Raw genomic sequence first — 27,157 nt, forward strand, 5'->3', positions numbered from 1 at the left:
AGTCTATATTTCTCTCTGTGCACTTCCCACATTTTTTTTTTTTTCCTCTCCCCAAATCCCAACACTTGATTTGAAGCATGTCTTCAAGGCCTTCCGTTTCCTATCTGGGATTTCCTGACCTTAGAGATGCCCGTTAGGTTTCTTCTGACATAGAATTTGGGTCCTCAGGAGAGTCCCTAACACTGAGTAGTGGTTAACGAGCTTGGAACCTCTTTAGAGATGCTTTACCAACATCCCATACATTTGATCCAGAAGTACTGATGATTACTGAGTGTTTACTGTGTGCTTTGCTTAAGTGGTCTTATTTAATCCTCATGCAACTCTGTGAGGTAGGTACGATCATTCCACACATTTTACAGAAGAAACTAAGGCTCCGAGCGGTTAAATAATCTGCTCAGTGTCACATAACTGGTAACCGGTAGACCTTGTGTGCTTAGCTGCCATCTGTGCTAAATTTGCTGCCTTTACGTTACGTATGACTAACTTCCTGGCCTGCCCTCAGTGAATGATGAGCCAAGCACCAGGACACCCGTGTTCATCTTGGGCCCAGAGCAAAGTTCTCCGTATCTAGGGGCCTGAAGGGTCCTTCCGCACAGGGCCTGGGAGCAAATACCCTGCTTTTCCCGAGAAAGTCCCAGCGTGTTGTGCAATCCTGTCATTTAGAGTTACTGCTCCTCCTTCTCCTGTCTCATCCATCTACGTGCTGTCTACACCCTCGGCTTCTTGCACTTCTGCTTTTTTTTTTTTTAATTCTTTTTTAACGTTTATTTATTTTTTGAGAGACAGAGCAGGAGCAGGGGAGGGGCAGAGAGAGAGAGGGTGACACAGAATCCAGAGAGCAGGCTCCAGGCTCCGAGCTGTCAGCACAGAGTCCGATGCGGGGCTGGAACACACAAGCCGTGAGGTCATGACCTGAGCCGAAGTCGGACGCTCAACCGACTGAGCCACCCAGGCGCCCCTTCTTGCGCTTCTGTTTAGTGAGCACTTGCTATGTACCGCATGAATGCACAGAACATATTTCACAATAAATATCACCTCTTGTTTTTGTCATTAGGGTTCACACTGCACCCCCCCCAGCCCCCCCACACACATGGGCCCACATGGCCCTGTGTGATCTATCCTGAGCCACCTGCCTGACCACCTCCCACCCCCTTCCTCTCCCTCACAGGCTCCAGCAGCACTAGTTTCCTTGCTGCAAGCTCGCTCCTGCTTCAGAGACTTGGCATCTAGCATTCCTTCTGTCCGGATTGCTTACCCACTTCCCTCAGTTCCCGCCTCAAATATTTCTCAAAACCTGTGCTATGCCCTCTTCATAAATGATCTCATTTCGTCCTCAGCAATCCTATGAGGTAGGTACCATGTTGGGTTAAGCACCTATGAAATTGCCAGTATTTGACCATTTGACTTACCGGAAAGCAACTTCCTATTGTTCAACCTAATATTATGCCTATTTTACAGAGGAAGGAATTGGGCCTTAAATAATTTGGCCAAGGTCACACTGTTATGAAGCGGCAGGGACAGGATTCAGTCTTAGACCTCTTTTATCCTAAGGTCCACACCCTTAATGTCTAACCATTTGCCCCCAGACCTTCCCTGTTTCTTTCTTGGATTTTTGTCCTTCCATTTGGTCAAGGAGCATGACATACCCTCTACGAAGCTGGGGTACCAAGAAACTGAAACACTAATGTTCCCACTTGAAGAGCCTCGAGCCTTCCAGTCAACACAGAGGCTGCCTACCTGGATCTTTCCTGTCTCTGCTATCTGGCTCCAAGCCGCTGGTAAGTGAGCCCAGACAGCCAAGGATGAGCCCTACAGACCAGATCTGCACTTCCTGAAAAGTGAGGGGGCATCACAAACTATTAGGCCTTGGGGATCTTGCCTGAAAACAGAAAAATGGCTCAGAAACTGGGGAGGAGAAAAGAAACCTGGGAACTTAAAAACACTATTTTAACACTGTTAAACCCTGTTATAACTCTCTCATCGGCTGAGCAGAAGCCTCCCTAGGTAGTAAGCACATAGCCAGGGGCTTGGGGAAGTGTCTGAGAACCAACATCAGAAGAGAGGGCAACGTTAATTAGCCCAAGTGTATAGGGCACCTGGGTGGCTCAGGCGGTTATGTGTCTAACTCCGGATCTCAGTTCAGGTCATGATCTCAGGATCCATGGTCATGATCTCAGGGCCCAGGTAAGGGCCTTGATCTCTAAGGGCCCTGATCTTGGCTCAGGTCATGATCTCAGAGCCCTGTGTTGGGCTCTGTGCTGACAGTTCAGAGCCTGCTTGGGATTCTCTCTCTCCCTCTGTCTCTCTCTGCCCTTCCCACACTTGCATGTGTGTGTATGTGTGTTTATCATGAGAGTAGATAAATCTTCTGAGCAAAACCACACCGTGCACTCTCTCTCTCTCTCTCTCTCTCTCACACACACAAAGTAAATAAATAAACTTAAAAAATATATAAGCACAAGTGGAGGGCTTTGGGGGAACACCAACCATCATCACTTCTCGCCCCCAGCATACATGCAGTCTGAAGACCAGATCTGGCCCAAGCTTGATTTTGTTAATGCCATTTTGAATATTCTTGCCAGACAGTAGTGTATGTTACAAACTTTACCAGTTATGGCAAATCTGCTCAGGGGAAAAATGACTCCCATCCTCTGTTTAGCTCTCTGGGTTTCCAGTTTTACTTGGATTTGGGTCTATCTGCCAGTTCAATATCCTGCCAGGTCTTTGATACCTGGAGGATTTTTAGAGGATGTACCCTGGAGGGTCATTCCACATCCTTATCTCACTGTGTTACTGAAAAGGAAAGTCCATTAAGTGTTCTTAAGCAGAGGAATCACATACTATTAGCCCTTTTGCTTTGTTTTGTAAAAGATGACTGACAGCTGTGGGAAGAATGGATGAACTGGGGACAGAACCCGAACAAGGAAAACCATTTCAGAGGCCATCGCGTTCGCCCCGGTGAGAAATGCTGTTCGCTTGGCCTGGCCTGTGCCGGTGGCAGTGGAGGGAGACAGAAAAGAACCAATTCAATAGGTATTGTGGATGTATCTGTACCAGCTGGCAACCTGCCTCTGGGGGTGAGCTGAGCAGGTGCTCCAGGTGGTCTATCCTACGGCCTCGGCCATACAGCTAGTGGGCCAAATGACTCTAAAATCCTTCCCAACTCGATGATTCTATTGATCTAGAACACCAACGACATGGCTATGGCTATGGGTAGAAATACGCACTGTTTGATAGTTGTGACCCATGCCCATGCACGTGGTCATTTTTGAGCCTCATAGCAATCCTGGGAGGTACATATTATTTTTTCCACTTTAAAAATTAGAAAATTCAGGCCCAGAGAGTTTAAATGATGGATCCAAACACTGACCAAATCCAATGGCTCTTGGGTTCAAATGCAAGTCTTTTGACTCCAGAACCCACCTGTTTCTTCTATCATGAGAGTAGATAAATCTTCTGAGCAGAAGTGCCAAGGAGACCATAAAGTTGAGACTAATAAAATCAATGCTATTATTTTAAAATAAGTATCTGTATTATTAAACTGATACAAGTGTAATTATAACAACGCCCTGTACTCGAGTGCTTACTCTGTGTAAGGACTATTGAAACACCAAGTGTATAATCATAATCGGTCCTCACAAGAACCCAGGGAGGGAGGTACTATTATTATCTCCGTATCATATATAGAGAAACTGCAGTATAGTGGTTAAATATATTGCCCAAGTTCACACAGCTAGTTAGCTGTGGAACTGGAATTAAAACCCAGGCCACTTAGACACCTGAGTCCTTTGGGCTAAATGGCCTCCCAAGAAAGAATATATACACAGGTGATATTATATGCATAGGAAGCTTCTGAAACTCCCTGTAGGAAGGAAGACCAGAAGCTAGAATGGGAAGGAAGATTCTAGCTTTCACTGTCTGCCCTTTTGTATTTTTTCCACTATAGTGACTGAGACTGCCAGCAGGCCACCAATATCCATTCTCCCCTTCTTCCTTTAATTATAAGAATCCTGAGTGTTAGCTAGGCCTGTGGGAACCCATCCTGAGTGTATACTCCCCAGCCTCCTCTATAGTAATAGGTATGGCCATGTGACTAAGTTCTAGCCAGCAGAAAGGATATATGTAAATCCTGGGCCATGTCCTTACAAGGAATGGAGAAAGGTTACCCTAGCCTTTTTCCCTCTGGATCGCTGGGATGTAGCTATGATGACAGGAGCTCAAGCAGCCACCTTGGACCTAGAGACAGAAGCAATATACTGAGGATAAGAGAGCTACCTTACTAAATTGGGGAACTCTATTTCTGGAATTTTACCTGAGGAAAAAAAAATCAAACTTGTATCATATTTAAACCACTATATTTTTAGGTCTATTTTTAACAAGTTTCTGCCGTATCTAACACACCTACGCATACATTGCCTTTTTCAAGGAAAAAACTAATTAAAAGGGGTGCCTGGGCCGCTCAGTCGGTTAAGCATCTGACTTCAGCTCAGCTCATGATCCCACAGCTTGTGAGTTCAACCCCCATGTTGGGCTCTGTGCGGACAGCTCAGAGCCTGGAGCCTGCTTCAGATTCTGTCTCCCTCTCTCTGCCCCTCCCCCACTTGCGCCTGTGCTCGCTCTCTCTCTCTCAAATATAAATAAACATTAACAAAATTTTTTTAAACTAACTTAAAAAATCATGACATATGGAACATAGCCACAATTATATATTTGAGATAATTATTCAGTGAAATAGTAGTAAGTACTTAAAAACAGCTCTCCAGGGCAGGGAAAAGCCCTGATTTGTAGCATTTTCCAATTTTCCTGGTGTAAATACTCTTCCAGGGCTGATTTCAAGCTACCAATGTGAGGTCACTGAGCACAGAGTTGGGAAGAGAGGGTACACACTTGGCTCCCAAGAGTTAACAGGAACTAACTCTAGCATACCACCACAATTATCCCTATAACCTTTGGAGGAAATGCTTTAAATACTAACTGCGACAAAATCTGGACATGATCAAATAGGATTCTAAGCAGCCTCTGGTATAGACGAATAGAAGGATTTTTTAAAGTATTTTTTTCTAACTGGAAGACATTGCTCAAGTCAGAAAAATCTTACAAAACATGAAAGATATTTAATTTTACTTCTCAAACGATGGGTTTGGACTCTACATAAGTTTCATACTGCAATAGAAAAGATGAAAGCTAGAAATGATGTTGGGAACACACAGTCCTTTAACAACCATTAATCATACCTACTAGCATGGGAGGGAAAGAGGGAAATCAAATATGGCCCCTGCAAACATTGGTGGCTTCAATATGCAGTGTCTAGAAATGAGGCTCCATTTCCGAGTTGTAAGATTATGAAGATTAAGGAGAGTATTTCTCTCTGTCCAACGCCACAAATTAAAATGAAGTCTTCCTTATTAGTATTTTAGCTCAGTTTTGCAGAAATGAAATTCTCTCGTCCTAAGGGAGCAATGGCAAGTTCTACCAAGAACGTACTGTGCAGGAGGAAGAAGAAGGTGGGTACGTTTGGGAAGGGCTGCCACACGGAGCAATTGCCACAGTTACAGGATTTTTAAATCTCGAAGACAGTGAGATTACAATAGCAAATGCTGGAAACGTGTGGGGCTTCAAACGTTTCCCTAGGGAAATGATGGAAGCCCTATTGCCTCATGGAACCTCACAGATAAATTCCAAAGAATCTGAGCCCATCCTCATCAGTCTGTCAAATTTCCACAGACCCTCTTCCCACAAACCAGTGCTAAAACAAAAAAGATACCTAGGTGAGAAGAGCTAAGGAAATGCTGTCTCAGAGTCTGAATTCTTCTTTTACTTAAAACAATCCTCTACTCCTAGAACTTGCCTTATTAGAGCTAGAATCAAGTGGTTTAATCCATGGCTCTGAAAACAAAGTCTGGTCAGGACGGAATCCAAACATCTGAGATCCGCACGAATAAATGTCCCCGGGGGTGACTATTGCATCTGGAAGGGTAGGAGCCATTTCTACTCTCTAGGAGTTGCACAGAAAGGAAAGGAGAAGCATGTTGGATTCCAGGCTGTCTTGCTCCTGGTGTCTGATGTCATTGCAGAGGCCACCAGTGGCCCAGAGTAAGTCCAGCTGGCAGATGGACTGCATAGCCTACAGGGCTACCCTGGGCTTATCTTCTTGGCTGCAAGCCTCTGAGCTGTGGGTCTCTGTCTGAGCGGCCGGATTCCATACCCAAGCAGAGGCTGCACACTACCGGTGACATCCAACCAGTCGGCAATGAGCTCTGGGCAATTCTTCCAAGAGACTAGATGGACACCTGGAGCCAAACTTTATCAGACTCACTGAAGTTTGACCCTTATAAACAGTTCAGTTCTCCAGAGTTTTCTGGCTTGCATGTGGTTGGAAGTGGGACCGTGCCAAGTTCCGAGTCCAGCTTTGAAACGTTTATCCTGTACCACCTGCTCCAAAACACGAGGTAAGTGCCACGGCTTGTGGGCTAGGTATGTGTGGTGCTGCCTGACACGCCAGAGTCACATGGTCGTACAGATGGCCACCAGCCACGCGTCTGGGCTTTTAGCTTCTGACAGTTTCCATTATGGCTCCTCTGACAGGCTGTGGTGTGGGATGATTTGGGGGGACTGTGTTTTCTTGCGCCCATTGCCGTCAGGAAAACTGCATACTTTGCCAAGAGACACTGTTCTTCAGAGTTCCCTGGGGCTGAAGTGCAATGACCAGGATAAAATCAAACCTGAAGTACGAATAGCTTACCCGAACCCTAGTCAGCAAAACTGACTAGTGCCTTCTAAATGCAAGGTACTGTCCCGGGAGGTATGATGTGGGGTGGGGGGCGGGGAGACAATACAAACAAGTAAGACTGGGCACACATACAAAGTAAAAAATTTGGTCCTTGCTTTTATGCAGCAGAGGAGCAAGATCTGAAACAAATACTTCCTGTGTCTCTCCTCCTCGGTGAAGTTTGATCACCACCCCCAACTCCGTCCAAAGTATTTAGGTTAAACCACATTTGTGGCCGCACCATACAAAATTGCTGTTTTTCTGGTCAAAAAGGTAGAATGTCAGCAACTTCATTTGGTTCAACTTAATGATCAGTTCTCCCAAAGCACTTTGCCTCTGTGTGTGTGTGTGTGTGTGTGTGTGTGTGTGTGTGTGTGTGTCTCCAAGCAGTGTGCTCGTCCTGGGGATGAAAGACTGAATCGACATGGTCACTGCTCAGGATGAGCTTGGGTCTCAGTGAGACACAGAAAATTTCATACCATCAAGAAGGGTTCAACAGCGGCACTATTGGCATTTTGGGTCAGGTAATTCTTTGTTGTGGGGATGGCTGAGCTGTGCATTGCATGACACACTCACTACCCACTCGACACCACTGGTATACCCCATACCCTCCCACACAGTCATGACCATCAAAAATGTCTCCAGATGTTGTCAGGTGTCCCCTCGGGATCAAAGTCACCCCTGATTGAGAACCTCTGGTACGCATGTGCTAACGTGGCAGGATGCCAACATGGTGATTCAGAGAAACTTCCTGGAAAGGATGACACCTGGGGTAGGTCCTGAATGACATGTAGGAACTAGCAAGGGGAAGCAAAGCAGAGGCCATTGCACAAGCAAAGACATGACCCCTTGCCTGCACTTTACCTTGACGAGGCATAGGTGTGGCCCACACATGAGTGAAAGCCAACTTTCAAAAGTGAATTCTGAAAAGAATATTAGTCCACATACTTACACTTTAAAAAGTAGATTCCCCCCAAGTCCTGGTTTCTGATATAACCTTCTTTCCATGAAATCCTCTTTCTTTAACAATGCGTGACCCAAACATAGGACCTCGATGAATTGAGGTCCCTCAGAATGATTTTAATGCTTGTGCAGAAGCAACACCAAGAGTTAGAATAATACTATTTTCTTTTGGCAGGATACTTCATAGGGCTTTTCTCTCTCTACTATTTTTTTTGCATTAATTTTTTAAGTGCTTTAATGAGATGTTGAATACATACAAAAGAATATTTTTTAAGTTTTTAATTTTAATTCCAGTATAATTAACATCCAGCGTTACATTAGTTTGGGGTGTACGATATTGTGACTCAACACTTCCATATATCACCCGGTGCTCATGAGGACAAGTGCACTCCTTAATCACCATCACCTATTTCACCATCCCCCCCACCCACCTCCCCTCTGGTAACCATCAGTTAAGAGTCTGTTTCTTTTTTTTTTTTAATGTTTATGTATTTTTGAGAGAGAGACAGAGTGTGAGTGGGAGAGGAGCAGAGAAAGAGGGAGACACAGAATCTGAAGCGGGCTCCAGGCTCCAAGCTGTCAGCACAGAGCCCGATGTGGGGCTCGAACTCACGAACCATGAGATCATGACCTGAGCTGAAGTCGGACGCTTACCGACTGAGCCACCCACACGCCCTAAGAGTCTGTTTCTTGGTTTGCTTCTCTCTCTCTCTTTTTTACCCTGTGTTTGTTTTGTTTCTTAAATTCCATATATAAGTGAAATGATATGGTATTTGTCTTTCTCTGACTGACTTAATTTGCTTAGCATAATACCCCCTAGCTCCATGCATGTTGCTGCAAATGGCAAGATTTCATTCTTTTTTTATAGCTGAATAATATTCCATGGTGTGTGTGTGTGTGTGTGTGTGTGTGTGTGTGTGTATCACATCTTCTTTATCCACTCATCCACTCATCTATTGATGGACACTTGGGCTGCTTCTATAATTTGGCTATAGGTGATGCTGCAATAAACATAGGGATACATACATCTTTTCAAATTAGTGTTTTTGTATTCTTTGGATAAATAGCCAGTAGTGTGATTATTGGATCTTAGGGTATTTCTATTTTTAATTTTCAAAGAAAATTAATTTTTTGAAGAAATTCCATACTGTCTCCCACAGTGGCCGTACCAGTTTGCATTCCCACCAATGGTGCGAGAGGTTTCCTTTGTCGCCACATCCTCACCAACACTTGTGTCTTGTGTTTTTGATTTTAGCCATGCTGAGAGGTGTGAGGGGATACCTCACTGTAGTTTTGATTTGCGTTTCCCTGATGATGAGTGATGTTAAGCATCTTTTCATGGGTCTGTTGGCCATCTCTGTTTTCTTTGGAAAAACGTCCATGTCATTTGCCCATTTTTTAGATTATTTGTTTTTGGGTGTTGAGATGTATAAGTTCTTTATATATTTTGGATGCTAACCCTTTATCAGGTATGTCATTTGCAAATAGCTTCTCTCATTTAGTAGGTCGTCTTTTAGTTTTGTTGGTTGTTTCCTTTGCTGTGCATAAGCTTTTTATTTTGATGTAGTCCCAAAAGTTTATTTTTACTTTTGTTTCCCTTGCCTCTGGAGACATGTCCAGAAAAACATTGCTCTCGTTGACATCTGTTTGTGCTTTCTTCAAGGATTTTTATGGGTTCGGTTCTTATGGTTAGCTCTTTAGTCCATTTTTGAGTTTGTTTTTGCATACGAAAGAATATTTAACATGCAAACACACAGAGTACTAATGAAGCACATAACTTCCATGCTGCTGTGGACATAGAATATCACTCCCACCTTTAAAGTCTTCTGTGTACTCCTTCCTGATCCCATCCCTCCCTCTACCTCCAGGGGAGAAAGATTTTTTTGTTCACATTTATTCATTCAAAAGACATTTTCCTGACCACCCCACTAGCTATGGGTCAGGCTCTGTGCTATAAAGTAGTGAACAGAACAAAGCCTTTCCCTCCCTAACTTAAAGCGCTTTCACATCAGCCATTTCCGTTTGATTTCACGTTCTTAATATCCCAATGAGACTCATATAAGCAGCTAATAATTACTCTTTCCCTGGCCTGCTTCACAGATGAGAAAATGGAGGCTCAAACTATTGACTTACCCCAGGTCACGTGGTTTCTAAGTGGCAGAACTGGGGCAAGAAGACAAGTGGTTGCACCCCTCCCATCCACCTCCTTCCATTGCACCACATCTTCTCTCCTCCTCTCCTGGCCTCGCCCAACAACAACACACTGGGGCTTCGACTGCTGCCGAATGCCAAGCTCGGCAGCTGAAGTGAGGCAACCGCAGAGCAGAGAGCTGGGTGGGGTCCAGAGACCCCTAACAGCCATGCTGGATTCAAGACTAACCAGCCTGCATGTTGGGAGGGAGGTCTCTGCAGTGAAACAGCCCCCAGTGGGGACAGACTTGTCCCCAGGAATTTGAGACCATATCCAACCCCGACTTTAAAGTTGCACTATATCATACGCACAAAACCATCTTTTTGCCTTTTCCATTTCATTGGGGAAACCATGGTTTACTTGTGGTTCATTTATTAGCTCCTTAAGTTGGATAAACTTGGGGCCATTTATGTACGACTCGATTTCTGCTTCACTTGTTGGTATCCTTTGGTAAGGACCTCCCTGTAAACAAAACTGCTAATGCCTGATAATGCCAGGTGACAGAAAGACAGTTCTCAGAGGCTTCCCAAAGGTGAAGAATGGCTTCTATCTAGTGTAGCAACGCTGATCCATTGGCAGCAACTAACCGGGGTGTTGTCTTAAGAAGGCTCAAGGATCATAATAGATTTGCAATCATGGGCTCTGGAGAATGGAGTGGGGGCTCTTACACCACGTATTTATCAACCCTGATGTGGCCTGTGATCAGTCAAGATTAGCCGAGCACCAAGGAAGGCCTCAGACCAGAAAGGTCCATGGTGCCCAGTAATTGGCCTATGTCTTGGTGTGTGACCCTAGTCACATACTCAAAGGAAGGCAAAGATCTGGTTCCTGGTTCCAGACCCTTTCGAATGAGGACATAGCATGACAAGAAAGTCCCAGCTCTAGAACCAGATGTGACCTCTTGTGACATAATAAAAAAATATATTTGGTCTCTGCCTACGATTCCTGACACAGAGCTCTTAAAACCCTTCTAATCTCCTGAGTGATAAAGATGCTAAGACATTTTTGTTCTGATATTTGGCCTTTGACCCTAGTTCCTGACAAAGCTCCTAAGTCCCTCGGGGTTTCCTGGGTGACAGGAACATCTTTTGTTCTAATGAGGTGACTCTTGGTGAGCTCCTGGATAGCTTCAGGACGAGGGCTGGTCACCCGAAAGACCAAGCCATGATTAGAAGCTTGGAACTTTTAGACCCACCCCCATCCTCCAAGGAGCAGCGAGGGGCTAGAGTTGGGTTAATAATCCATCATGCCTACGTGATGAACCTCCATGACAATCCCTCAGCTATGGGGTTTGGAGAGCTTCTGGGTTGGTGAACACTTCCATGTGCTGAGAGGAAAATGTGCCTCAACTCCATAGGAGCAGGAGGTCCTGCACTAGGAATCCTTCCAGACTTTGCCCTGTGTACTTCTTCTTCTGGCTGTTCATCTGTATTCTTTGTATCCTTTACAATAAGCCAGCAAGCGTAAGTGTTTCCCTGAGTTCTGTGAGAAATTCTTGAACCTGAGGAGAGGGTCATGCAGACAAACCTCTGATTTATGGCCAGTGGGTCAGAAATACAAATGACCACCTGGGACTTTCAATTAGTGTCCAAAGGGAGTAGACGAAGACAAGAGTTTTCCTTTAGCTCTTTTGGACTCATTGACTCCGTCCACGAAGATTTTTGTTGCGGCCTCTTCTGTGCCAGATCTTCTGCTGGACACTGGGGATCCTAAGGTGACCAAATCAGAGACCCCGTCCTCAGGGTGCTCGCTTCCTGTCAAGTGGGTAAGACAGATAATCACATAAATAGCAACACTGCAGTATAGTGAGGACCATGAGAGGGGAAATGCAGAATCCTACCAGAGGTTGTTCACACGGGTAGTCAGGAAAGGATGGCTGCCCATAACACTGGGGGCAGAGAACATTCTGCAATGAGGCAAAGAATCCCTACTCTTCCCTGAAACATGTTGGTGAGGTTGTTTTGTGACCTGCTGGGTCTTGATGATACTAGGAAAGCAGGTAGAGGCTGGACTCTTTGCGTTAAGGGGCAGAATAGCTACCCAGGGCCGCTGTACACGGTTATGCAGGTTGTGGCTTACACAAGGTAACTGACTTAAAGGGGAAAACAGGAGGGAGGAAAGGGTAACTTTTACTAACTCTGCCCAAAGAGGTAATCTTTCCATTACCCTATAACCATGGAAGGTAGGACTGACTGGATTACCTTTTAGCTGCTTTCATGGTGTCTACACATCTTAATATCCTTTGATCTAAATGGACATCCAGACATTTCTTTGGATCTACATGGAAGGGTTCACTCGGAGAAGCCGAAGCTGTGGGTTCTGGTTAAGGGTTTTATTACAGGCATGAGCCTCCCTCTGAAGGAGACGCTGGAGGGGTGAAGGCACAGGAGGCCCTGAAGGTCAGAGAAGGAGACACCAGGCTGTCAGTCAAGCAAACTGAGTAGATCCACCACTGTGGGGGGGCCATATGGAGAAGCCTGTGGGAGGTCTTTGGGGGGGGGCGTGTGGGTTCCTTCTCTGTGGATCTGCCACGAAGCATCTGAGGAAGAGCCTGGGACTGCTGTCACGTCTAGAATCAGCAGTCAGGAAGAGGAGCAGGATGTGGAGGGGAAGAGAGTGAGGACAAGTGAGACCCTGGCACCTTGGTATCTGCCTATCACCACATCTGACCCCGATGACCTTCCAAGTGTAATGGCCACTGCTTCAGTTTCACCTTCCAGATCCTGAACAGATTCCTCCATGGGCCACATCTAACTCGGAACCATGTGGGAGAGGGGGTCTGGGAAAGGGAGTTCCATTTCAGCCAAGTCGCCAGAGTGCAGCCCGCCGTGCTTGAAGAAAACGTAGTGGGTGAGGGCAGCTCCAACCTTCTTTAATAAAGAAACAATTCAACAAAGTTAATAAACCTCCTTGTCTTAATAAAGAAACCAACTCTGCAGAAGTCCCCAGTTCAAAGCACCGGTGGTCCTGAGACTCACGGGTATAGCTAAATTGCTTGGGGAGCTGATAAAAAGACCAATTCCCAAGGCTCATCTCTCCAGATTCCGAGGTGCAGCTGGGTGCCTATTTCAGCAAGCTCTATAGGTGATCCTGATGGGCACGAAAGCTTGAGACCCACTATCCTCAACCTTACAAGCAAATAAATAGGTTATTAATCAGTGCAACTCAAATGACCTCCTATTGGAAGCCCTTATCAATTACCTGCCATTTAGGGACACTGAGATGGTGACCCAGATGTTCGACACAACCCCAAATTCCCTCCTGAGCTGGACTTGATGGGTCCCCCATCTCCCTGCCGGAACCCTCCCAAATTCAGACTCAAGATTCACTCCTGAGCTCTTCTCTGAGGAAGCTGGGTGTGGCTGGACAGCCGGAGAAATCTCACGCAGACACTGCCAAGGGGCTGATGGATTGGGAAAGCCAGAGGTATGCTCCACCCTGCAAACTGGGTTTACTGGTAATCACACAATTGATTTATCTCATTCAGGTGATCACTATTAAACAGCATGCCTGTGACACCTTGAAGTGCGTGGGCATCCATGCAGAGTGCTATGTGTCGCAAGTGAAAATGATAGGCACCTGCCTTGGAGGTCAGGGATGACCAGACCTGCAGACCCTCCCATGTTCTTGTTGGCCCTGGGGCTCTCAGATCCTCACCCGGGGAACATACCTGCCCACCTGTCTCCTCCCCAGCACCACGGAAACTTTTGACCCAGCTTCCAAGGCTACTGAGAGTGCCAGCCTCTCTCTCCTTGGGGAGGTAAGGCAGGCAGCTTGAGAATCTCAAAGGAGGATGGGGCAGGGCCTGGAGTGGCCCAGCTAAGGTGCAAAACAGAGCTGAGAGAAGATCTTCCTGCTGAGTTCCACAGGGTCAGAGTCAAGGCCAGCACGCACCCCTCAAATTGTTCCCTTCCCATGCCTGCCTTTCCTGCCTTTGCAAACAAAGTCACAGAGGAATTGAGCCACATTAAAATGCCCTTCTCACCCTGTCTTCTCCTACTACTGGTCAGTTTTAGCATTTCTGACTGAACAAATTGAGCCGGAGGGGGGTGGGGGCGCAGATCCTCAACCAGTAAAGTGCCTTGACCACCCAGGGAGCTTGTCAGTGACACAGATTCCTGAGTTCCACCCTCAAAGAACCTGACTCCATAGGCAAGACTGGGAAACTGCATTTTAAGTAGTCACCAGGGATTCCACTCAAGTGGCCAGGGACAAGATTCTGGAGAACACCACCCCGGGCAGAATGCCTGTGGAGGTGGGATGAGCAGAGGAGGATGGGGGAGAATACAACTCCAGTCTAGGTGGGAAGGCAGATGGTACACAAATGAAAAAGACTTCAGGGTGGGCAACACGCATAGCTTCACAAAGACCCCGGGAAGGGAGATCGCCTGGATCCATTTATCCCAGTCTGCTTGGTTCATGGCTGTATCTCTGGCATCTCATAGGGTGAGGACAAGGGAGGGGCAAACGAGGCGCCCGAAGCATTAAAGGAGGCTCTCACTCCCAATTTCCAGCCCTGGACTTGTGCGACCCTAGGGAGGGCACCTGCTAAATGTCGCCCCTCAGCATAGCCCTGGCACCTGCAACCGTGCCTGGCACACAGTAGGCACTCTGTAAATATCTGTTGACTGACTGAATGAATCTATTTAACAGACATCGCATAAAGTGCAAGCCTTTACACTCGGTGTGTGCAGCTGGATGTGGGGGGTGGGTCCGGGAGGCAATGACACCCTCAAAACGAATTGGACCCAGATCTAGCTCCGAAAGGAGTTTCTGATCTGGTTAAGTTTGGCAAGCCTGAAAATAAAAAATGCAAGGGAACAAAGGCTGGTGGATAATGGAAATCTGGGGGCAGGAGAGAGGGAGTCAGCCAACATGTTCCATGAGAGCAGGGCCCCGGCCTCTTGTGCCATTCTCTGTTCCTGGCACAGCATGGGTAGGTACGTGGTGGGCACAATATACATTTGTCAAGTGACCGAGTGGTAAGCGCCAGCCTCCAGCTTCTAGAGATGTACCCTGGTGTGCTGTGTAGCTTTATAACTGAAGCTAAGGCCGGTAAAGCAGGTGCCTGGAATTAGGTGAGGCTCACGACAAAGGCCCCCGCTAACAATCGAGCCACGTGGTTGCCAAATTTGGCTGGATGATCCAAAACATCCGATGAGTGTTTGGAAAATAATGACTCCCAGGCCCCACCCAAGAGGTGCCAAAGCAGGATCTTTAAACTCAGGGATCCGTATTTGAACTCCCTGGGCGCAGTTCGTGAGCACCCAGGCCTGGGAACTACTGCTCTCATCAGGACTCAAATCTCCAGCTTTTCGAGAGCACTGGATCCCAGCCTTCAGGAGTGGCCACATCCTCCCACAGCCCCGGGCCAGGTGGGGAGGCAGAGGCAGGTGAGGCACAGAAAGCAGCGTGCCTGGGCTCACACCTACTGACCAGCTGGGTGACCCCTTTTGGTTTTAAAAAGTGTTTATTTAATAGAAGTTAGATCATAGTATTAGTAATTAGGTTATTAATAATCATTTAGCATGGATATATTAATTATTAATATATAGTAATTATATCGATATAATAATATTGGTAGATTGGCAGATTATTGTAGATCATAGTATTGGTGGTTAGATTATTATGCTTATTGGTCATTAGTGTGTTAGTTGTTATTGATGTGTATATATTAGATAATTAATGTAATTTGAATATTAATCATTATTAGATTATTAATTTACGCTGAAACGCATTTAATGGTATGCTTTTTTCCTTTTTTCTCCCCAATCTTTTATTGTGAGAAAATACACATAAAATTTACCATCTGAACCTTTTTTTTTTTTTTAACGTTTATTTATTTTTGAGACAGAGAACGACAGAGCCTGAACGGGGGGTGGTCAGAGAGAGAGAGACACAGAATCCGAAACAGGCTCCAGGCTCTGAGCCGTCAGCCCAGAGCCCGACGCGGGACTCAAACTCACGGACCGTGAGATCATGACCTGAGCCGAAGTCGGCCGCTTAACCGACTGAGCCACCCAGGCGCCCCTGAACCATTTTTAAAAAACGTTTATTTATTTTGTGAGAGAGAGAGAGAGCACACATGAGTGGGGCAGAGGAGGGAGGCGCAGAGAGAAAGAGAGAGACAATCCCAAGGGAGAGACCATCCCTGGGCTCTCAGCGCAGAGCCTGATGGGGCTTGATCTCACCAATCGTGAGATTCTGCAAACACTTTTACAAGTCATTTATTGGCCTGTGTTTAACCTTTACTTAATAGGTCCTAAGTCACTTTATTAAGTGATGCCCAGTGCCAGAAAAAGCTCTGGTTCTAAGTGTACAGCCTACTGAAAAAAAAATGATTGAGATGTGTACACACAGGAGGAAGATTCTCACCACAGTTCAGGTGATAAGATGCTTCAAATATATGAGAGGCATCCACACAGCAAAGGAATTCTATTTGTCTGGGGGAGGAAGCCCACCGTGGCAGAACTGGGATTAGTGGGGATGGGAGCTTCAGGAAGGAAGACATCCATTTGGCACAAGGAAAAACTTTGGAACAATTATGATTATTTTCAAAGAAAACTAAAAGCAAAGTGCTGTTGAAGCTGCTGTGAGCACCCAAACACTGAAGTATTGAATCAGGGGATGGAGGTGTCACCAGTCAAGATGCTGAGATGGGTCCGAGCTGAGGTCAGAGGAGGTCCCAGCCAGGTCTAGGACCCTGTGATGGTGTGGGCTAGAAAGCTCTCTACCTTACCTGGACGGACTTATCTTCTGTGGAGGGCCCGGGGAAATGTTTTTCAGACTGGATTAAGGAGAAAGGATTTCTACCTCTGAAGACCTGTTCCGGAATATTCCCGGTTGTTTCAACAGGTAGTTACCGAAATAGAGCGTGCACGTGAACTTATTTACAAAATGGAGGGGGCATTATGCACCTCAGTCACAGGGCTGCTGTAAATACCAAATGAGCACATATGGGAAGGTGCTCGAAAGGGAGCCTCGGCTCAATAAGTGTTAGAGATTATTATTAGCATTATAATGCATCAAAACTAGACGGGCAGTTTCTTTCTCAGGACACAGTTATTAAACAGCTAGAGAAATTACTAGAAAGAGGGGCGCCTGGCAGGCACAGTTGGTAGAGCGTGTGACTCTTGACCTTGGGGTCGTGAGTTCAAGTTCCACATTGGGTGTAAAGCCTACTTAAAAAACATTTTAAAAAAGCCTCCTTCCAGAAATTACTAAACGTCTATGAAAATTGCCAGCGGTAGAGTAGGGGGAGGTAAGTTGTTGAGTTTAGAAACCAAAAGTTGGTTAACATCCCCGCTTCTCTAAGTGCAGAAATAGTGACATTGCCGAATTCCATATCGGCCCAAATTACAATAACTTATGTTATTGTGATTATGTAACTTATGTACCGTTTAAATAGCATATACTTTACAGTATACAGTTTCCTCTTTTGTGTATATATGGGGATATATGGGGCGAGTATTTATATGTATATTTATAATTATTCAAGTCTCCATTATCCAATTCCTTGAAGTTAGGGAACTGAGGAGTGAAAATATTTTTTAATAAACAAATCGCTTATAACACTGGTCCCTACTAAAACATTTCTCAGCTAACACTCCTGTCTTACCAAGTAGGTCTGTATGAGTCAATCTCTTGCTATTTAAAAAAGTTAGGAAATGGAGTAAAACGGCCAAACGTGCGAAAGACGCAGGATTTCATGAAGTTGCCAAAATAATATTGGATAATTGCTTGCATCTCAAGCAAAGACATCGGTAAATAAAGGTGTGGGATGTTTAAACCAGTTGACCATTGAGAAGCCACTCTGAGAAAGGTGTGCCATATAAGCCCTTCAGAAGCAAACGATTTAATATCAAAGGATAAAGAGAAGCTTTAGGAAAAATTGACAAACTCTTAAATATATTGCAAAAGCAACAAACAAAACCCCAAACCTGGCCTCTTCTGTGATCGTGCTTTAAAAGCCAAGTACAGTGGAAGATGTTACAGTATTATGATTTTGTCGGGAAATGTATGCTGGGAAAAGTAACGTATAATTCACTCTTTGAGAATTAGTGCACATTTTCAGTTATAACCTAGATTTGTTGCACCTAAGAAAGCATGTTTTAATATCACTCAGTTTCATTTTTCAGTATGAATTTCCAGTCAAACTCCCCCCACCCCATTACCAAACCATGATTCTCATATTAAGTGGATTCGTATTAAATGTCCTTGCCTGGCAGCAATTATCCCCAGATATGGCAAGAGAAAGAGAGGGAGTGTGAGTGAGCACTAGAGACCTTTCTCAGTAGTCGCCTAATTCTTCAGCTAAGTAGCAATGTGAGACAAACAGACCCACTGTCCTTTCTTTAAAGTCTTGTGCCATGGAGGGAGAAAGATATTTCCTCTTACTAGGGAAAGCCCCAGAAAGTTACCTGGGTTCTTTTCCCAGACTTTCACTGGAAGAGTTTGTAGGGTGAGCGTGAAGTGGATCGCGACATTCAAATCAGATACTTCAAGGCACCTCAGAGTTTGAACCTCAACTTGACTCTGAATCGCTGCTTGACTGTGTTCTTAGAACTTCAAACCTAGAAAACCATTTTACAAAATGGTCCCTGAAGGTCAAAATTGTGTTGCTTTTGGTCAAATACGTTTGGAATCGATCCCCCCATTTCATAGGTAAGAAAACTAAAGAGATTGCGGACATGTGACTTTCCCCAAACTGCACTTGCTATTAATGGCTCAATTAGAATCAAGACCCAAGTCCCCTGAATATAGAGCTGTGATTCTCAACCTCGGTTACACATTGGAATAACCTGACAGCTTTTAAAACTACTGATGTCTGGGTGTCATCCCCAGAAACTCTGGCTTAATTCGTCTTGAGTACGGCTGAACTGGGGATTTTAAAGAGCTCCCAGGTGATTCTAACATGCAGCCAAGGTTGAGGTCCTGATCTTTCCTAATTTTTGCTCGTGCAAAAGGACCTATGTCACTTAGCACCACAGTCTTTCACAACCTTCCACTTTTCTCTCCCAATTAATCCTAGTTCTTCTCTAGTGTTGTCATATCCCAATAATTGTCAAAGCCTAATGCTCGAAAGGTGGGCTGTGTGACCACAGAGCAGTGGGCACCTAGTCGCCTCACTTGCTGACACTGGACAGATGTTGAATTTCAAAGCCGAATGTAGCACAGAACCAATGCCACCCTAGCAGCAGCCGTATACCCAAATTTGAGTTGAAATAGTCTGCATATGCTGAGGCTTTGGATTCTCTCCTGGAGCAACAGGCAGCAGAAACTAACCACCCAAGTCCTAGCAAATAGCAATGACTTTTGGAGCTGAGAACTGTGGACTGCTGTGATAATGGGAGCATGACCAGGCGCTGGACCAACCCGCTTCACTACCTAATTGCTCTGCCCTCAGCTGTGAGATGGCCTTTACATCCCCCCCTTAGTTGCGTGCGTAAAAATGAGTGTTGGATCCCACCACAAGAGGAGCCGTGGTGAAAAAAGCAGACCTAAAAAATTAATCTCTTTTTGAGAAAAGTGATCAGTACAAGGAGACAAGCCTATTCCAGAGGCCCAAGCCCTTGCGGTGCTGGGCTTCAGGCCCACGTGGCTCATAAGAGTATGCAAGCTCCACCTCCAAAGGCCATCACGGCCAGTCTCTCAAATCTCTCGAGAAGCTCTGACCCCGCCTCCTGGAGAATGAATCAATCAGGACAGGCCCACTGCGATCCGCAGTAGGTTGGGGGATTCCCATGATGCTCTGTAACAACACCCTGTTGCTTAGGAGGTGGGTTCCGGCAGCTACTTCCGGTTCCCGCCACTCCGAAAGCGGAAGTGCAGGCTTTCCAGCGAACCGCCAACCAGACAAATTCCAACCCACTGGCCGTGTGCACCCCGGAGCTGACTGCACGTGCAGAAAGTAGCTTCCACTTCTCTGAAAGGTGTACGGGCCCACTGAGGAATACCCACTCCTTGCCTGCATGGGCTTTCACCCGCAGTTTCAAGCGATTTGGATTTCCATCCCAAACCATAGGACTCCGGCAGTTCGTCTTAACGGTATTCAAACTCTGTTTTAGTTTTATCCAGTGCATTTCTGGAGCATCCATTCCACAGTTTCTTGAAGGACAGCAAAGTAGAGATGGTACTTTAATGCCTCAGGACACAAGAACTTGAGCAACACTCTCCTTATCATGTACTAAATCTGTGGCTTATTCTAGAACAATAATACGAAGCGTAATACAAACTATTACCAATTACAGTTTTGAATTAGGTGCGGAAGCTAATTAGAGGCCAGATTGCTCCATCTTTTGGCTTAGGGGCCCAGGGAAGCCATTTCTCAGAGCTTATTAGGGAGGTGCCCCTTATGTGATCACTTCTGGGCAGTGGACACAGGCAAATAAAGTTTCGACCCTCCCTGAGTTTATAGTCTAATGGAAAACAGAGATGTTTGAATTATAGATAACTGTGCTGTGTGATATGTATGCAGGAGAAAGACGCACGATTAAATGACTTCCTTACTTAAAAAATAAAATAAAAATAAAATCGGGGCACCTGGCTGGCTCAGTCAGGGGAGCATCTGACTCTTTATCTCAGGGTTGTGAGTTCCAGCCCCAAGTAGGCACGGAACCTACTTAAAAGTAAGTAAATAAAATAAAAAATAAAATAAATGACTTCCTAAGGTTCTCTGTCAAATCAGTGGTGTCACCAAACCTCAGGAAAGCAAATCCCCTGACTTAACGTACCCTGACACATCTTTGGCTAAAGTTGGCCACATCACTTTGGGGCCCAGACCCTGCCTGCTAGGGACCACTTGAAGGTGAATGTAGCAAGAAGCTTTGATGAAAAGAATTTGACTGCAGCCAAGATGACGGCAAAGAGGGTATGTTGTGATCTGTTGTGAGGTAACAGTGAAGAACACGGCACCTGAAATGGGGAGCTAATTTTGGGTTAGGTCGTGTGGGGCTGGATTGTAAAGCTTTTATACATGTGGTAGAGGAGAGTTTTAGGGGGGTTTGTGTGCTTTTATCTTTATTTTTAATTTTTTTTAATGCTTATTTATTTATTTTTGAGACAGAGAGAGAGCATGAATGGGGGAGGGTCAGGGAGAGAGGGAGACACAGAATCTGAAGCAGGCTCGAGGCTCCGAGCTCTCAGCACAGAGCCCGACGTGGGGCTCGAACTCACGGACCGTGAGATCGTGACCTGAGCCGAAGTCGGACGCTTAACTGACGGAGCCACCCAGGCCCCCCGTGTGCTTTTATCTTTTTGGTCTTTGCCCCAGGTGAAGAAATTTTCAAAAACTCAATTTTTAAGCAATTCGCCATTAACCTACGCAAGATTCTTCCCTATTTTTTCTTTTTAGTTCCAAACCCTGATTCTATTTTTCTTTGCTCCCGTAGCACCCACTCTAATATGTTTAATATATCTTTATATGGGCATGCATGCCTTCTTACAAAAGGTGTATTATTTTTATGCCAATGTGTCTTTACAGAAAGGATAATGTGCTCTGATGATAACGTGTTCTGTTTCCTATATTTTTTCCCTTAATGCTAGGTTTTAAGATCCATCAACGTTGTTAATGTGCATCTGGTTGACACGTCTGGATTTAGTTTTCAACAGCGCACATCTGCCATATTTTACTCACCCCCTTCTCTATGATGAGCATCTAAACTGCTTCCAACATTCAGCTACCCTGTAAACATCCTTGAGTCTGCGGGAGAATTTCCTACGAATATATGTATTCTAGCATTTTCCCACCGATCATAAGGCATGCGCATGCTGGAGCTCAACAACTGCCAGATGACCTTCCTGAGTGGTGGTGGTACCAGTTGAGACTCCCTCCAGCAGTGCCCCAGAGTTCCATCTTCTGTATTCTCACCTGCACCATTTTCTCCCTTCTGACATTGACCATTCTTAGACATGCAAAGGCAGAGCTCAGGTAGATGCAGTAGGTCATAGGGAGCTGGCGAAAGCTCTTCGCCTGTGGGTACCGTGAGAAAGGGGCTGCTTTAGAAGAATTGTGCAGGAACGGATCTGACTTGCAAAACCAAAAGATGCAATATATATATGTATTCTCTGAGAGGTTTGGGAGATGTTTAGCGTGACAAATAAAAACTATTTTGTACATATACTTCCTTTTTTGTTCACATGTCCTCTTCGGTATTTGCTCCTTCTTCCCGTGTTTGGTTAGTTGGTGCTGATTTGGTCTGAAATGTGGTTTGACTTGGCCATGGCCGGTCTCTGCCATGGCTGGTCGCAGGAGGCGGGGAAGAGGCAGAGCTGTGAGATCAGAGTGTCATGCTGAGCAGAAGCCTGGCCTCACTTGGTGAGCTCTGTCTCCCTCCCTGTCTTCAGCTGTCATTCCCCTTGAGGGTTGGGTGGAATATTACAGTGACAATAAATAGTAACAATGAACATTTGTAGAGTACTGGCTACTCAGAATGTGATCTTCAGACTGGCAGTTTAGGCGTCACCCGGGACACGGTTAGAGATTTGGAATCTTGGGGGCCACCCCAGGCCCACTGAGTGAGAATCTGCCTTCGGCAAGATCGCCAGTGGGTTCTGTGCACATTAGCACTGCTTCAGTCTTTGCCAAACATTTTCACATAGATTGTCTCATCTAAACTCTTCCCAACACCCCTGATTTCCTTGGGCATAGTTGTTACGTACCTCCCCTGTTACAGTTGAAGAAACTGAGGCTTGGCAGGTGAAAGGGACTAGCCCAAGAGTATCAGAAGAGCCCAGGGCAAACAGATTTTTTCAGACTCTGCCACTGCATCTCAAGGTCATACTTTATTTATAGCCCCCTTCTCCCCATGCCCATTTTCCCTCAGTCCAAAAGGAAACCACCCAGGAAGAGCTCATTTCAGAGCCAAAAGAAAGTGGAGTGGAGGTGAAGCCTCCCGGTCTCCTCAGGGATGTAAACCGCCACTGAGACGAAGAAGCACTCCCTGCTGTGCAGCCTTGATCCCCCTCCTGCTGCACTGCAGCTTTGAGCTAAGAGGGGCAGCCCGATCTCACCTCACCGAGTGTGAAGTAGGTGGAGATATTAGTGGGTCCCTCCCTTGAGCAAAGTCTACCAGGTTCCATTTTCCTTCTTAAAAGCAAGCCAAGCAGGGGTTGCTTAATCTGGGGTTCCCCAGATCCCCAAAGCATTTGTGGGTAGAATTCAGGAGTCTGGGAACTTAGCATTATCTCCACCCTAACTAAAGGAAACAAACCCACAGTAGCATCAGCAGGACCTGTGACTTTGTAACTAATAGAAATCACAGATATTCCCATACTGAGTTGCAACTGTTGCACATCTCGAAATCTTGTTCCAGCTCTTCTTGACTCCAGTACTTTAGGTATTAGACCCACACTAGATCCTGTTGTTGAATATGTTCAGAAAAGGGCACTATATTGCTAAATTTCAACTTTATTTTTTGATATTTTGCTAACTATCAATATAATAGTTACCTTTGTAATTTTACAAATTTCATCTATGAACTTGAAAATATCATTCTGAGAAGGAACTCATAGGCTTTACTAAACTGTAAAAGGACTATGTCAAACTTTGGAAACCATCATATCCCCAGGCTGTTTTTGGTTGGTTTGGGTCACCCCCTATATTTGTTTTATGTCTTTTTTTTTTTGTCAGCAACATAGCACGTAAAACCAAAGTGGCCTATATGTTTGTCTTCAGGGGTGAAACAAAGGATTTCCTGAGAAGATTGTACTCCATTGCATAGCCAGGCTTGATGGGAGTGAGGGCTGAAGAACTCCAAGGGAGACCATTTATGACCCTTCTGTTATTCTAGAAGATCTTCTCAACATTCAGAAGATTTCAGTTAAAAATGCATGCCACTTGTTGGACAGAGGGACCATTAACTATAGCTTTCCTTGGTCACTTACCTTTCTGCAGGTTTGTGTCATGATCTCAGTTATAATTCACAAAGAAGCTGGAAGATGTTTGGCCTTTGAAAAGGAACACCCCTCTCTTCATACCCATGACATTAACCAAGATTACCAAGATTCTGAAGTCTGAAAAGGTAAGTTAGTGACGGCACTATCCAGAGAAAATGGAGGCTCAGACTTTTATGTAAGCTGTAAGAATTCTACCTTGATAATTATCGATGCACAGAGAGATGTCCATGATAAAATTTAAAAAAATCAGGTTACAAAATAGCACATTTTACTCTGTAGAGAGAGGGGAAAGTGAGAGGGCAGGGCAGAGAAAAACAGTCTGAAAAAAAATATATACATTAATAATGTTAATTCTGGGGAGTGGAATTACAGGAGATTTTCATCTTTTATTCCTTTTTGTATTTCTTTTTCCTTTGTATGATCAGCATGTACTACTTTTGTTTTTAAAAAAAGGCAGTAAGCCTATTTTCACTTTGTAAAAATCAAAATGTTTAACAACTATAGTTTACTGCTAGTTGGAACCTTGCAGGGTCACTTAACTGCGTAACTAGCTTCATACCTCTTGGGAAGATAAAAAAGAGCAGAATGGAAAGTGGGAAAAAATTTAATTGTGTACAAAAAATTCTAACATAACGTGCTATGCTATACCATGGACTTTATATAGTGGGTCAAATCAAGTCCCCCATATTCTCAATGAACCAGGCAGCAACTGGTACATAGCAGGCCCTCCATCAAAGTGAACTCCCTTCCTTCCTGTTACATGTTCATTTCCAGTGCAGAGTGCTCAGTACAGTGCTTGGAAGGTCGGGGGTTTATTTTTCTTCCAGATCTACATACTTCCCATTTTCCCAAGTTATTTCTTACTCTAATTGTTCTTCCTTTCCTACTTCATTGGTTCTTCTAGTCCTCCTTCCTGGGGTTTTCTCCCAGCTGCTTGAGATTTTTTTTTTATATATAAGATGAATATTTTGAAAACTGGCTGTCACTCCAGAGCTGATACAATCACACACCCACTGTTTCAGTTATTTCTTGTGGCATAGCAAACCCACCCAAACCCAGGGACTGTCCTGTATGCAGAATTGGGGGGCGGGGTAGTGCCTACCTGGTGGAGGGGAGGCAGGAAACGCTACGTGGGTTGCCCTTTCATTTATCATTCCTAATTCTGTGGGTCAGGAATTCGAGGAGAACTCCTCTCTGCTCCAGGCTGGGTCTCACCTGGGCCTGTGTGACTGGTGCTGGAGGGCCCTGGGTGGGTCTGCTCATGCATCTGGAGTCTTGGGCCTGGCTGTCAGTTGGGGTGCCTTGGTTTCCACCTCCTCCATTCAAATGTTCTCTCATTTTTCAGTAGTTCAGCCCAAATGCCTCTGCCAAATGGCTGGTTTCTAAGAGGGTGAAAATGGAAACTCCCGAGTCTTCTTAAGACCTAGGCACAAGTGGTACCTGGGTGGCTCAGTCAGTTAAACGTTCGACTCTTGATTTCAGCTCCGGTCGTCATCTCATGGTTCTTGAAATCAAGCCCCAGGTTGGGCTTTGCACTGTGGAGCCTGCTTGGGATTCTCTCTCCCCCTTTCTCTGCCCCTCCCATGCGCTCACTTGCGCGCGCTCTCTCTCTCTCTCTCTCTCTCTCTCAAAATAAATAAATAAATGTTTTAAAAAATTATTACAAAAAATAAAAAGACCTAGGCACCAAGTCCTACCATACCACCCCCGATTTTTGTTGGTCATAGTGAGTCACAGAGCCAGCCCCCATTCAAGGGGGCTATTAATGCAGGAATGGCAAAGTCACACTGGAAAAGGTTACATGGAGTGAAACGGGTTGTTGTGTCCATCTTAGAAACAATCCGCTCAACACCAAGAATTCAAGATTTTATTATTATTTATTATTTATTTTTTAAAGAAATCTCCATACCCAATGTGGGGCTTGAACTCAACCACCCCAAGATCAAGAGTTGCATGCTTTTCCTACTGGCCAGCCAGGTGCCCCTGAATTCAAGATTAAAAAAAAATTTTTTTTAATGAGCTTAAAACCCATGGTAATTGGTATGATGAAAATAACAAATACTATTCACTAGTCAGTAGGGATGTTTTTCCTAATCTGTGTGACGCTTTCACTTCCTGAATCATCCCTTACTTGCCTCTCATCTCCACTTTATGTCATATTAGGCTGGGTATGTAAGAGAAGTCCTCGCCATGTCCCCCTTCGCCACGATTTCACCACATGGCCGTTCTCTCTCAGTCTCCTTCCTGAGCCCATAGTTCCCAAGAGACCCAACCTCAGTTCTCTTATCTCTTGTTTACCCTTCCTAGGGGATTGCATCTACTCCTCTGGCTTCAACTATCACCTATACCCTGATTACTCCCAGATTTTAATCTCTGGCCCAGATCTTTATCTCCTGGGCTCCAGACCTGAAATTTCAACTGCCTCCTGGGCATCTCTATTTGGAAGTCCCACAGGTAATCTTATCTTTATAGGTCCTAAATCAAATTTGGCATTTTATTTCTCTACACCGAAACCTGCTGCCTCCCTATGGCCCCTACCTTGGGCAATTGGGTCTTGTTTCATCCAGTGAATCAAGCCAGAACCTGGCAGCCCTCCTCCACATCTCTCTTTCTCATGCCTCCATCCAATGAATTGCCAAATTCTGTTGTTTCTTGGTATTTCTTCCTTCCTTCCTTCCTTCCTTCCTTCCTTCCTTCCTTCCTTCCTTTCTTTCTTTCTTTCTTTCTTTCATCTTTGTGAGACAGAGAGACAGAGCATGAGCAGGGGAGGGGCAGAGAGAGAGGGAGACACAGAATCTGAAGCAGGCTCCAGGCTCTGAGCAGTCAGCACAGAGCCCGATGCAGGGCTTGAACCACAAACTGTGAGATCATGACCTGAGCGGAAGTCAAACGCTTAACCGACTGAGCCACCCAGGCGCCCCTCTTGGTATTTCTATTCCATTCTTTCCATGCCTGCCACCATTTCCTTAGTTTAGGCCAGCATCATCTTTGTTGCCTACATTACTGCAAAAGCCTTCTCACCGGTGTTAGACCCCACTTCTCTGGCCCATTCTCCATAATGAGCCCAAATGGGCTTTCTATACCATCATTCCTTGCTAAAATCTCTCAGTAGATCCCTATTGTCTTCAGGATAAAAGTTCTACTTCCACATTCCTTAGCCCTGTTGTGCAAAGGCCCTTTACGTTTGGGGCTACTTCCCTTAACACCCTAAGCTCCCCGCCCTACCTCTCAAATCTGTGATCCAGACAGTTTAGAGCATCCTGAATCCCCAGCGGTCTGTCTACTCTCTACCTCCATCCCTGCTCTCCTCTAGCTTAGGGATCAGCTGAGGGAAGCCT

The 27,157-nt window shown here is 45.3% G+C and overlaps 1 long non-coding RNA gene across 1 annotated transcript; it reads left to right on the top strand.

The window, feature by feature from the left end:
* The first annotated feature begins 803 nt into the window (after positions 1-803).
* Positions 804-26,543, top strand: LOC113600628 (uncharacterized). The gene is made up of 4 exons (XR_003421710.2): positions 804-1,778; positions 2,872-6,449; positions 23,818-23,944; positions 26,127-26,543. It is a non-coding gene; the product is annotated as an uncharacterized LOC113600628 (long non-coding RNA).
* Positions 26,544-27,157: the final 614 nt, after the last annotated feature.

Source organism: Acinonyx jubatus, chromosome F2, assembly GCF_027475565.1.
Source record: "Acinonyx jubatus isolate Ajub_Pintada_27869175 chromosome F2, VMU_Ajub_asm_v1.0, whole genome shotgun sequence".
Classification (NCBI taxonomy): domain Eukaryota; kingdom Metazoa; phylum Chordata; class Mammalia; order Carnivora; family Felidae; genus Acinonyx; species Acinonyx jubatus.